Source organism: Amblyraja radiata, chromosome 17 (genome assembly GCF_010909765.2).
Source record: "Amblyraja radiata isolate CabotCenter1 chromosome 17, sAmbRad1.1.pri, whole genome shotgun sequence".
NCBI lineage: Eukaryota > Metazoa > Chordata > Chondrichthyes > Rajiformes > Rajidae > Amblyraja > Amblyraja radiata.
The window spans coordinates 18125376-18138761 of NC_045972.1; positions in this window are offsets into that span (position 1 = coordinate 18125376).

Here is a 13386-nt window from a genome sequence, read left to right on the forward strand (position 1 = left end):
ATCGCACTGGTGGAAACATCCTCTCCACATCCACTATCCAGGCATTTTACTTTTCGGTAAGTTTCAATTAGGTCTTCCCCTCATCCTTCTAAACTCCAGTAAGTAGAGGCCCAGCACTGTCAAACGCTCATACATATGAGCTCAGGAAATGGTATGTCACACAGGGCTACAGAACAAAAGTTGAGATACATGATTTGTTCAGTCCATTTTTGTCTAGCAGTGGGCTGAATGATCCCTTTCTGCACTGTAAATTTCTCTTTGTGGAATTCCATGAAACTTTTCCATCGCTGTTCCTACCAATTTTCATTTAAAATTCTTCTCTAAAGTTACATCTTTGATCATGGTTTTAGTCATCTGGCCTAATATGTAGTGAAGTATAATGCATTTGCAGCATTATTCAGTTTTAATGCCAATTTGCAGCCTACTTTCAGTTGATGAAGTCATGTACAGGATGAGGACATTTGCATGAAGCTAAGGTTAGTGAACAACTGTGTGTATGGTATATGCCATCTAATGTATGATGTACCTAATGTTGAATGTATGGGAAACCAATAAAACATTTCTGAGAATTTGTGCTCCATGTCTCAGACTGCTGCATGCTCTCATTTTGTGTGTGGTTCAAATGTAGATTTCTTATTCTGCCACAGTGACATTTTAGGTAGAACTCATTATTTCAAAATGTGTAAAGGGGCTGTCCCACTGCAGCGACCTAATTGGCGAGTTTAGAAGAGTTTGCCCTCTTGGTCAACACGAGGTCCTTGGAGGTCTTTGTAACTCTCCTTCATGCTCGAGAGTAGTCCCCGCGTACTCGAGGCCTCAGCAGCGTATTTTTCAACATGCTGAAAAATGCCCGCGAGTAAAAAAAGGTCACTATGGAAAAAAAAAATCAATATTTTTTTTACTCGTAGGTTTAGTCAAGGTAGGTCGTAGTAGGTCAGCATGATATTCGTAGGTAACCGAGGGTAGTCGTAGATAGTCTTCAACATAGTTGAACGGAGGTCGAAGGAGATAGTCTACACTCTCCACTATTCGGTGTCCAATTTTCCCGAAGCTAGTCTTCAACATAGTCGAAGGAATCAAAGGAGGTCTTCTACATAGTCGAAGGAAGTCTTCAACATGACACTTTTTCAAGCTCCCCTGAACTGTTCTAAATTCGCCCATTAGGTCGCCGCAGTAGGACAACCCCTTAATGGTCCAACAAACTGGTTTAAAAATTGCTCTGTGAAAATGCAACCAAATGATAGAAATCACATTGGTAAATGTCCTGTTTATTTGCCACTGCAAGTTGTAAATTATTGGTTGGTTCAAGACTCATTAAAGTTCTGATCGGTCAACTTATGCACTGATGTCTCCTTTTCTGCAGTTTCTTTTTGTTGCACAAATGTCTTGTTCCTCGTTTGTTTGCAGTCTTTTTCTTCTTACTGGCCTGCAGTGTTTGTGTATAATTTATGTGTTTGTGTGTTGTCTGCCTCTGTGCTTGTGTCGTTGCTGTAAGCAAGATTTTCATTATGCCTCATTGAACGTGCATACAGCAATATACTCAACTTGGCTTAAACTTTAAGTTGTTGAAAAGTATCTCATGCCTGCATTTTGAAGAGGAAAGGTATCCAGACCTCTGATGTCCAGACCATTATTTATATCTCACTCAACCTGACTAAAACAGATGATCCTGCAAACATCATTACTATGTGCAGGCACCTACTGTACTATTCAATTTTCAGATGTGGGCATTGCTGTAAAAATGTATTGCCCATCACTAATTGTCCAGAACAAAGTGCCTTGTGAAGCTATCTCAGTGTGCATTACATTGCTGTGGTTTCTCATACATGTCATATGGGATAATGATGCCAGATTTTCTCTTATGAAGAACATAAGTGAAACTAATGGAGACATGACTACAGCATCTGCCATCTCTTTGGAGGAAAAAAGGAAACCCTTGGCTTCTGTAAATTGTCCCTGGTGTGTAGGATAGAACTTCCGTGTTGTACTTCCGGTGGCGCTGGCGTCAGCTGCCTCCACCTACAGCCCGGTATCTTTTTGTTTTTTTGTTTATTTAGTTATGTAAAAGTGTGTTTTTTTGTGGTTTTTTTGTGTGTTTTGATGTGGGGGAAGAGGGCACGGTGCGGGGGATACCGTCCTTCAGCCGCTTCCTGGTGAAGACGCGACTTTTATTCGAGTCGCGTCCTCGCCCCCCCCCCCCCCCCCCACCACCAGCGGCCTACCTACTGGATTGGCGCGGACTTCCCTGCGACCAGAGCTCCAGCAGCGGCGGGACAGCGCTGATACATCGCGAGGCTGGCGATGCCTTACCGAGGGTCGCCGTCTGGAGCCCGGAGTGCTGGACCTGCTGCACCGACATCCTGGAGCTGAGGTTTGCGGAGCTCCCAACGCAGGCGGCGCTGATGGACAGCGCGGGGTCCTGTGACTCTGCCCAGCTCGGCCTGCGGACTCGGGAGCTGCGGACACGGGAGCTGCGGACACGGGAGCTGCGGACTCGGGCGCTGCGGGAGGCGGCTGATCGGGAGGTCCGGGCCGCTGAGGAGGAGGATGTTCACCGTCGGGGTTCGGCGTCGGTGTTCCACCAGCCCGGCGTGAGGGCCTGAACATCGGGCCACCCAGGGCGGCGACTGCGGGTGCTAGGAAGGCCTCGACCACGAGTGAAAATCTGGGAAGAACGGAGTGGAGGCTGGCTGGACTATGGTGCCTTCCTCACCTTGGTGCCACTGTGTTATGTTGTGTCGTGGACTTTCAGTGTTTGTGCTTTTTTTAAAATTCTATTTTATTTTTAATATGTTTTATTATTTATTATTATTTATTTATTTTTATTTTTATGATACTGCCTGTAAGGGAAATTCATTTCGTTGTCTCTAACTGAGACAATGACAATAAATTTGAATACAATACAATACAATACAAAAACTAGTGTGAACGGGTCGACGTGGTCTCAATGTGCCGAAGGGCCTGTTCCCATGCTGTATCTCTAAATTAAACCAAAAAGACACTCTTCTAAAAAATTATTTGTTTTCTGACAAAGAGTCTTTGATCTGAAATGTTAATGGCTTCTCTTCCCATAAATGTAAACTAAATTGCTAAGTAATGTATTTCCAGCATTTTCAGTTTTATTTTAGATTCCCAGCATCTACAGCTTTTTAAAAAATATTTTCACTTTTGGCAACACTAACATTTTGTTTCTCTAATTATACTGTAAAGTCCACAAAGTACACTGTAATTAATTGCCGTGGTCCTTGTGATTTTGAAATTAATTTATTAGTATTTCACTGTTCAATGAATCTTCACATCGGACTCAATTTGTAAGACACTTATGCATTTCTGACAACCATACTTGGCTGTGCCACAGGGTGAGCTCCAACCAGTTCATGGATAGATTTAAACTAAATTTGCCTCATTTCTTTTCAAGAAAGCAATTCAGCTTGACAGCATCTGTCCTAATGGCCATTCAAAGGCCCAATCACTGAGTATAGAGTTGTCACCCAAGGCTCAATTTTAGTACTCCGTTGTGTGAAATTTATTATGCAAAAAATGACTATCAAAATAATGTTGAGGCTAAAGTCACCTGTGATTGATTATGGGTGGCATGGGTGCAGCAGCAGAGCTTCAGCCTTACAGCGCCAGAGACCCGGGTTCAATCTCGACTACGGGTGGTGCCTGTATAGAGTTGGTACGTTCTCCCAGTGACGGCGTGTGTTTTCCCCGGGTGCTCCGGTTTCCTTCCACACTCCAAAAACGTGTAGGTTTGTAGGTTAATTGACTTTGGTAAAAGATTGTAAACTGTACCTAGATGGTGCTAGTGTATGGAGTGATCGATGGACTCGGTGGGGCGAAGGGCCTGTTTCCACACTGATCTCTAAACTAATTAATGTGTATGATGTAGCTTGTTTGAGAGAGACTGATGCGTGGTTAAACACAAATATTCCTAAATTGGTGTCCAAGTTACATTACTACATTGTGGGCTTTGCTAAAAACAGCATCTTCCTGTCTGGTTGCTTCACCAGGGGAATTCATTGAATAGTGTGATGTTGCTATATTAGGAAAGTAAGCCACAAAAAGTCAAATCTTGTCTGTTCCAAACTTGAATGTAGTGCCAAATAGTAGTTTTAAACTGATTGCAATAAATCTTATATACCTGCAAATCTTTGAGGAGAATTGGTTCTGGGGAACATATTACAGATAAGTCCACTGTATAAGAATTCTATTTAGTTTTGTGATACAGCGTGGAAGCAGGCCCTTCAGCTCACAAAATCCACGCCGACCACCAATCCCCATACTCTAGTCCTGTCCTACACACTAGGGACAATTTACAATTTTTACCTAAGTCAATTAACCTACAAACCTGTACGTCTCTGGAGTGTGGAAGGAAACCAGAGCACCCGGGAACAACCTACGAGGTCATGGGGAGAACATACAAACTCCGTACAGACAGCACCCATAGTCAGGATCAAACACAGATCGCTGGCGCTGTAACTGCAACTCTACTGCTGCGCAACCGTGCCATCCCACGTCTTCTACCCACTCATTACAGTTCTGACATTTTGCTCTATCTTGCAATCCCTACCTTTCCCTTCCTTGCCATAGCGGATGTCTGGAGAAATTTCCTCCAGGAAAATGCACAGTAAAAGGCAATTGTTAAAGAAAATATCCTTTCAACCCCACCATGGCACTCATGAGAAGCCTAAAATGTTTTTGACATCCCAGATTAAGTAATTGCTTCAAACATCTCCAATCAGTCACCAACAAGCCTGGAAACTTCAAGTTTTGAATCCAGAGATGCTACCTGTCCCGCTGAGTTACTCCAATATTTTGTGTCCATCTTTGCTGTTTGTATGAAAAAAACAGAAATGTTGAGTATTGTTTAGATGGTCTGAGATTAGAAAATTATAATATCATAGGCACCCAGATGGGTTTTTTTTACAAGTCACTGCAAGGCAAAGTAGATTTTCATTCAGTTCAACATAGACACCGGCCCACTGAGTCCAAGCTGACCAATGATCACCCATACACTAGTTCCTTGTTATCCCAGTTTCACATCCTACACACTTGGGGCCATTTACAGAAGCCAATTAACCCACACATCTTTGGAATGTGGGAGAAAACTGGAGCACCCAGATGAATCCCACAAGGTTACAGGGAGAATGTACAAACTCCAGACAGACAGCACCCATAGTCAGGATCGAACACAGGTCCCTGTGTTGCAATGCAGCAACTCCACCACAACCAATTAGGAAAACAAATAATACACTGGCTTTTCTTGCAAGTCCATTGCGTGCCAAAGTAAAGATGCCTTTCTGGAAATATGAGGAACTTCACATTACAGGGCACTGTTTACAATTTGTGTGCAGGTTATTCTATACTGCTGTAGAGGGAGTACAATGAAGACTTACTAGACTAGTTCCAGGGATGACAGATCTATTAGAGAAAGATAAATTGAGTAAGCCAGCCATTTTCTATTGAGACTAGGACTAGTGATAACAGTCTCTCTGGAATTAAACAGGCCTTTTGGGTGTGAATCGAGAAGAAATTTCCTCATGTGATGAATCTTTGAATTTTCAGAAATTGATTGAATTCAGAACAGAGAAGGATATCTGGATATTAGAGGAATAAAGGGCTATTGCTGAAAAATGGTGTTCAGATACAGAATCAACTGTGTGCAAGTGACCTTCTCACACTCTCATTTGCAAAAGTTTTAATTTGTGACTCTTTAATCCGTTTGTCACACTTTTTATAAATCTCACCCATGTTCACCTGTTATCTGCCAAGCTTTGTCCTGCCCCTCCTTTCTTCTAGCTTTCTTCCCCGACCCCACAATCAGTCTGGTCCCGACCCAAAAAATCACCTATCCATGTTCTCCAGGGATGCTGCCTGACCTGTTGACCTACCACTTAGTATTTCTTTTTTAAATCCCACTCTGGTATCTGGTGCTGTTATAAATACAATGTCAGAAACTTTATTTTTGGAATTCATTTGTATTTATGTCCTAGCCCTAGGAACATCAAAAATATATTTTCATGTCTTTCAAACAATATCACTAATATTTCTGTACTGACAATAGCCCAATAAAATATTTTACAGATACTAATTAATTATAAAAAATACTAAATGTAGTGATAGCTTCTTCCATTTGAAAACAAAGTATATCTCATAGCATTTATAATTGTTGATTAAGACAATGCTATGTTAAGCATACAAAGTCACCCTATTCCAGTCCAGCTACCTCCCCAACATAAAATAGCAAGCTGCATCCAGGAGTAATCCATGAACAGAAACAGTTGAGAACCTTAGGCACAGCGGTAGAGTTGCTGACTTAGAGTGCTTGCAGTGCCAGAGACCTGGGTTTGATCCTGACTACGGGTGCTGTCTGTACAGAGTTTGTAGTCCTCCCCACTGACCTGCGTGGGCTTTCTCCGAGATCTTAGGTTTCCTCACACACTCCAAAGAAGTACAGGTTTGTAGGTTAATTGGTTTGATATAAATGTAAACATATTGAACAAAAAGAGGGGACAAAGCAACTAAAGTGATTGTGTCTTGGAAGACTGTTGGCAGGGAGGAGGAGAGCAAATGACAAATGTGTTGCCGATCCAAATACCATCACAGAGGGAGAGCTCCACAACAAACAGATGGGCAGCTGAACTAATGAATAAATAGAAGCTGACAAGTGTTCTTATCAATGAAATCTTTGGAAGTGCTCACCAGCAACATTTTTCACCTTACAATCATTCTCTGGTGAGAACAGTTGCAAGCGAGATCAATTGTTTAACCCTTTGAGTGCCCAAAATTATTTCCATTCTGAACATCCATATCAGAACTGAACTGTCTTTGCCACAGCTCTCCGAGATTTCTTCATTCTTCCACTCAATTTCTGGTCATTTTAACATATTTGCTTTCTAATAGATTTAACATGCTTGACTAAGATAACCTTGATAGATACCAAATGCTGGAGTAACTCTTTGGGTCGGGCAGCATCTCTAGGAAAAAATATATATTTTTCTACCCATTTTTTCTACAGAAGTGTTGCCTGACCATTGAGTTTCTTCAGCATTTTGTGTCTATCTTGGTATACACTAACATCTGAGTTCCTTGTTATGACATTAGAATATAACTTTGAATTGTTCATGAGATATCCATAGCTGTAATTCAATTTTAAAGCATTTTGAAACACGATTGCGGGATCGATGAAATGCTTCAATAATTTTCTTTCTCCCACTTTCATTCTACTCATAAAATATGTAGGCTTCATCATACGTGAAAGATCATTTTTGCAGCTGTTATGTGATAGAAAACATATGTGTTTATAACTTTTTCAAAGCTGTGAAATCCATTCAGTACACAAAGGGGAAATGGTGAAGATCAAGACTTCTTCCCAACTGCAGTCTGAGAAATAAAACGTGGGCCATGCCATTAACATTGTACATCTTCACCGGTGATAATTCAGAACAGTAAAATTACAACATATTTCACATGATTATGAAATGCTAAATATCAAACAGCTGCCAAAGCATTTTGCATTTGCTTCCATAAGAATGGACATTGAACTCCCTGAACAACATACTGTGAGAAACATCAAGATTTGTTTTGTTCTGATCTGGCTTCATGGCAATTGCAAGAATTCTTCTCATCTTTCCAACAGCATTATACTCCCAGTGAAACCTTGCAGGTTGAAACAGCAAATTGAGTTGAAATATAGTTGTTTATTGGACATTGCTATATGTTGGCTACCACATTTGCTTGCAAAACCAGCAGTTAAACTGCAAAAGGAATTAATTACAACAGAAGCAACTTAAATTTTATTTGGCACTGTTAAAACTGTACTCTATTCCTGAGGCACACCATTGAGCAACATTTGACTCCAAGCCACAAATTGATAAATTAAGTCAGATTTTGGTGTCAGAGGTAGGTTGTAATTAGTCACTTAAAAAGGAGGAAAAACTGGTTTTGAGCTGAAAAGAGATCAGTCTCTATCACCAGGCCTCGGCAAATGCTGACTGGGTTGTATATGATAGATTAATTAAAATTAATATGTTCAAGAGGCTAGAATTATGTGGGCTATAGAGCACAGAGAAATTACATAGATGAAAGGGAAAAGGCTCTTCACAAATTTGACAGGTTAAATGAGAATTTAAAAATCCAGGCATTCTTGAGTTGAGTATCAATGACAGCGGACAATGGTGTGATAATTCAGATGGAGTTTAGTTGATTAAGGAAATGGCTGTTTGAAGATCAAGACCTTAGACCTGGTAGAAAACTTAAGGTCTACTGGGCAGCATTGATCCTTGCCCAGAGATCTTGACTAACTACAGCAGGTACCTCAAGGCACTTGAAAGATGTATAAACACCATCTTTGTAAAATTCCCTGAAAAGAGAAGCAAATCAACACCAGTGTTCTCTTTCAGCCCAACATCTGAGGCCCAAGCTTGGTTCTTGGTTTCTTGGTCCTCCAAAATATTCCAAATGGAATTTAAACTGGAGGTGGTGAAGGGAGGGCTTAAGCCAGAAAGGGTTATTGGGAAGAAAGAGCTACTTTAAATTTAGTTGCATCTCAGTCAGATGCGCAGGCTAGTTTGACACCAGATTCACAATATACAACTCTGATCCAAGCTCTATCACGAGAAGAGATTACCACAGAGTAAAGGCAAATTTAAGAATGTGCCCAAAGTCACCTTGAACAGAGACTCTTGCCCAGAGTAGGGTAAAGCAAGAACCAGAGGACATGGATTTAAAGTGTGGGGCAAGGGGGTGGGGGGGGAGAGGAGATCTCTTTCAATGAATTTGTGCCCTCCATGTTGATCACTGACACTTCTGTTATCAGCAGCACTCTGGAATAAGCATCACACAAACCAACCTCCCTTCCATTGACTCTATCTACACTTCTCACTGCCTCAGCAAGGCTACCAGCAAAATCAAAAGACCAGTCTCCTCCCGGACACCCCCTCTTCTCCCATCAGACAAGAGGTACAGATGTGTGAAAAAGCATACCTCTAGATTCAGGGACAGTTCCTTCCCAACCATTATCAGACAACTGAACCATATATCTTGCACTAGATGTTATTCCTTTATCCTGTATCTGTACACCATGGACAGCTTGATTGTAATCATGTATAGTCTTTCTGCTGACTGGACAGCACGCAACAAAAGCCTACCACTGTACCCCAGTACACACAACAATAAGCTAAACTAATGAAAAGGTAAGAATTTAAAAAAAGCTGCAGGTGCTGGAAATCTAAATTAAAACAGAAAATGCAGGAAATACTCACGAGGTCAAGCCACTTCTGTGGAAAGAGAGGCTGCTAATGTTTTAGGTCAAAGGTTTGTCATCAGAAATTAGAAGACAATAGAGGCTTGTTAAGCAACAAGGAGGGTGAAAAGTTGAGCTGCCCGAAGGACATATTCTTCCATATGGTAGAAACCTGTAACTGCTTCCCTTAGGGATTGTGAAACTGAAACTTCTTATATTGCCAACATTAAAATAAAAGACATCAGGTGACAATCTGAGGTGTTCATCTACAAGCCCAGTTCTTGAACATAGAGCAAATGGGAGCCGATTCTGCCCACGTCAATACAACTTCCCTTAACTGGCATCCCTCCTTCTGCTCCCCTTTCTCCATTTAACATAAATGTGAATGGGTTTCCTCAGGAACACTGGCCATTCAAATCTGAATTACCACAGCAACTAAATATAGCAGCATTGCAAACATTATGAAAGTAAACGGGAGGCCCCACACATACAACATAATTCTACAAGCGGGTTCAAACATATATTTACAAATATCCTTTATGTTCTTGTCTCCAGTGCCCTTGAATGCCTATTTTATATGTCCAATGTGGTCACATCAGGCATTCCATGATTCACGTTACTGAAGTTGCAATTTGCTGCAATTATTTAGCAAATCAAAACAAAGGCCTCAGCAACTATTTTCAGCTGCAATGACCCACCCAAGCAGGTATTCTTGTGATGTTATACTCCTTTAAAGATACACCATTAGTGCATGTATTGTTGTGATGTTGACTCTGTTGCCATGGAGACCTGGGGTAGTAATCTGTCCTCTATTGTAAATATTAAATACGCAATGGTGTTGTGAATTCTCTTTTTTAAATTTGGCTCTGTTGCTATGAAAGGATACAAATCCGAATTAGATTAGATTTGAACATACATCCTTTTACAAATCTTAATGCTTATCGTGTACATGTAAATGCCTACTCAGGCTGGACACGACATAAATACAAAGAACACATATTACAATAGTTCATTAAACAACCTGTAAATCTCGCAGGTAATGTAAGTACAGTGGAGGTGGGTAGAGCTGCTGCCTCACAGAGCCAGAGATCCTGACCTCGGGTGCTGTCTGTGTGGAGTTTGGAAGTTCTCCTTGTGACTGCAAATTCTCCTTGTGACTCTGGTTGCTCCGGTTTCCTCCCCTATCCCAAAGATGTGCGGATATGTTAATTGCCCTCTAAATAGATTCCCCCAAAATGTAGGGAGTGAACAAGAAAGTGCGCTAACATAGAATTGGCATGAATGGATGTCGATGTTCAGCTTGATCCAGGTGAGCTTCGGGGCCTGTTTCCAAGTTGTAACTCTAAACAAAATACATTCACAGTGCATTTAAAGCTGCAAGTCTCTTCAATTCTATGACTTACATTTTAATTTGAATTGTGAATGCAATTTCCTCTGTGGTGAAATGGAAACGATCACATTATTGTGTGGTCACAGGCAACTTTGCACAGCATGGTGCCGTTTGAATCATAACTACTGGATCATAACTGCAAGTAAACACCTGGGCTCCGTACCTCTCAATATGTCTTGTGAGCAAAAATGTCAGTATTAAACTTATTAACTGAGCTAACCTCTTGTGGGTGAGAGTGCAACACTTCTACCAAACTTAACAAGAACTAGATTTTCCCATTTGATCTCCTGTCGTGCCTGGCTCCAAAATTAGAAATATGGAAGGCTCGACTGGAAGCGTCACCCATTCCATCTCTCCAGAGATGCTGCCTGTCCTGCTGATTTACTCCAGATTTTTGTGTCTATTTTAGGAATAATCTGCTCAGATAGACTATAATCTACTACTTCATCTCAAATGTAAAATCCTTGTATTGTAATGCAAACAATGTCAAATTTCTTCGGCTTAAATAATATATTTTCATCAAAGTAAAATTGTGAAGAAAATCAATTGGTGACAATTGGAAACATCACAATGCAAGAACATGTCTAATATGGGTCAGAAATATGGGTCAGATATATATAAGAAATAAATTGTCAAGTTATTCAGTTGATGCATAATATTTAATCTGTTAAGGAGTTACAGCATAATTGCAAACTTTTATTTACTTCAATAATAATTAAAGTTGTCATTAAGCTGGAAAGAGTGCAGCGAAGATTTATGAGGATGTTGCAAGGACTCCAGAGCCTGAGCTATAGGAAAAGGTTGGGCAAGCTAGGACTTTTTTACTTGGAGCACAGGAAACTGAGGAGTGATCTGAGAGGTGTGTGAAATCATGACGGGAATATATTGTTTGAATGTACAGAATTTTTTACCCAGGGTAGGGCAATCAGAACTGGAGGATATAGGTTTAAAGGGAGAGGGGAAAGATTTAAAAGGAACCTGAGGGGCAACCTTTACATTCAGAAGGCGGGGAATATATGGAACAAGCAGCCATAAGAGAAGGTACTATAACAACATTTAAAATACACTTGTACAGGTAATTGGATATGGACTAAACACAGGCAAATGGGACTAGTTGGGATGGGGCATCTTAGTCAGCATGGATGAGTTGGGCTGAAGGGCCTGTTCCTGTGCTGTACGACTCCATGATTGTATAATATTTTAAAAGTGTGCAAACTTTATTTTCTTCTTGCTCAAGAATACTGGAAATTCTGGCTCACCGTGGCTGCCTTTATGAACTGGGTGTACCTGCGTTTTTTTGTTTTTTTTGCCTACTGACTACTGTCAAATATCAACCAGATGGGGCCTCAGAACAAGAGCAAAGGACAAGGCTTTTCTCTAGCAAAGTGCAATAAGGAGGGAGATCTTTTGCCTACAACCTGCTGAATGTTCATTGAATAATATTTTTGCATGTTCTAGGAATAGACTATTAATTTGTACCAAACATTATATGGGAAGGGAGTGTTAGCTTATAGAGAAGCTTAGTCAAGGTAGCATTTGAAAAATAAAGTGACAAGAAAAAGTCCAAAAGCTTCACTATTTCAACTGCTTAGATCTACTAAAATGTTTTTATGATTCAATTGATTTATGCATTGTACTATCATAAGGTTACAAGGTTTTTAATGGTACGTTTTCTCACAGAGAGTTGTGAGTCTGTGGAATTCTCTGCCTCAGAGGGTGGTGGGGGCCGGTTCTCCGGATACTTTCAAGAGAGAGCTAGATAGGGCTCTTAAAGATAACGGAGTCAGGGGATATGGGGAGAAGGCAGGAACGGGGTACTGATTGGGGATGATCAGCCATGATCACATTGAATGGCGGTGCTGGCTCGAAGGGCCGAATGGCCTACTCCTGCACCTATTGTCTATTGTCTATTGTCTATTGTCTAAATAGTAAGATATAATGTCTTTGCATAATGTCTGACATCTGCCAATTCAGTTGCCCAGTGCACTAAACTGTTCCATTCATTTCACGTTGATGACAACTGTGCGATGCTTTCATTTATTCATCTTAAACCTGCCTTAATTGGCTTAATGAGCAACTTATTTAAATCCTTCCACAAACCAGTTTTCACAGTTAGAGTTGTGTCTGGCTGCCCATCACAGTTCAAACTGCTGCCTTTCAAGTATCAGAAATAATGAGGTTCTTTTGATTGTCCTGAGCTTCAAAGGTGCTGACAAAATAAGCACACAGAAACCTTCCTTTAAACTCTCGTACCCCTACACTGTTGCTGTTGGCAGGACAGTCTGTAACAAAGAGGAACAGATTTAATGTAATTATGGAGAGAAACAAACTATGACAGGAAGAATAGACACAAATGCTGGAGTGACTCAGCGGGTGAGGAAAGATCTCTGGAGAAATAAGGATAGGTGACGTTTTGGGTCGGGACCCTTCTTCAGACTAAAAGTAAGGGGTTGGGGATATGGGGCGATTGAAGGGCTGGAGGCAAAAAAGACCAGGACCAACCAGGGCCAACCACAAATTATCTCAGAATATCTTTTTGTACTACAATTTTGTGTGAAATTGGTCAGCTCTTACAAGCATTAAAGAATATTGGATAGATACTTGAAGAGCAAAGATTCGCAAGACCATTGATAGCTCTGTACATGAACTGACAAACTATGATAAAAAGACACAAAGTGCTGGAGTTACTCAATGGATCAGGCACCATCTCTAAAGGACATGGAAAGACAAAGTTACAGGCCAGGAAGAA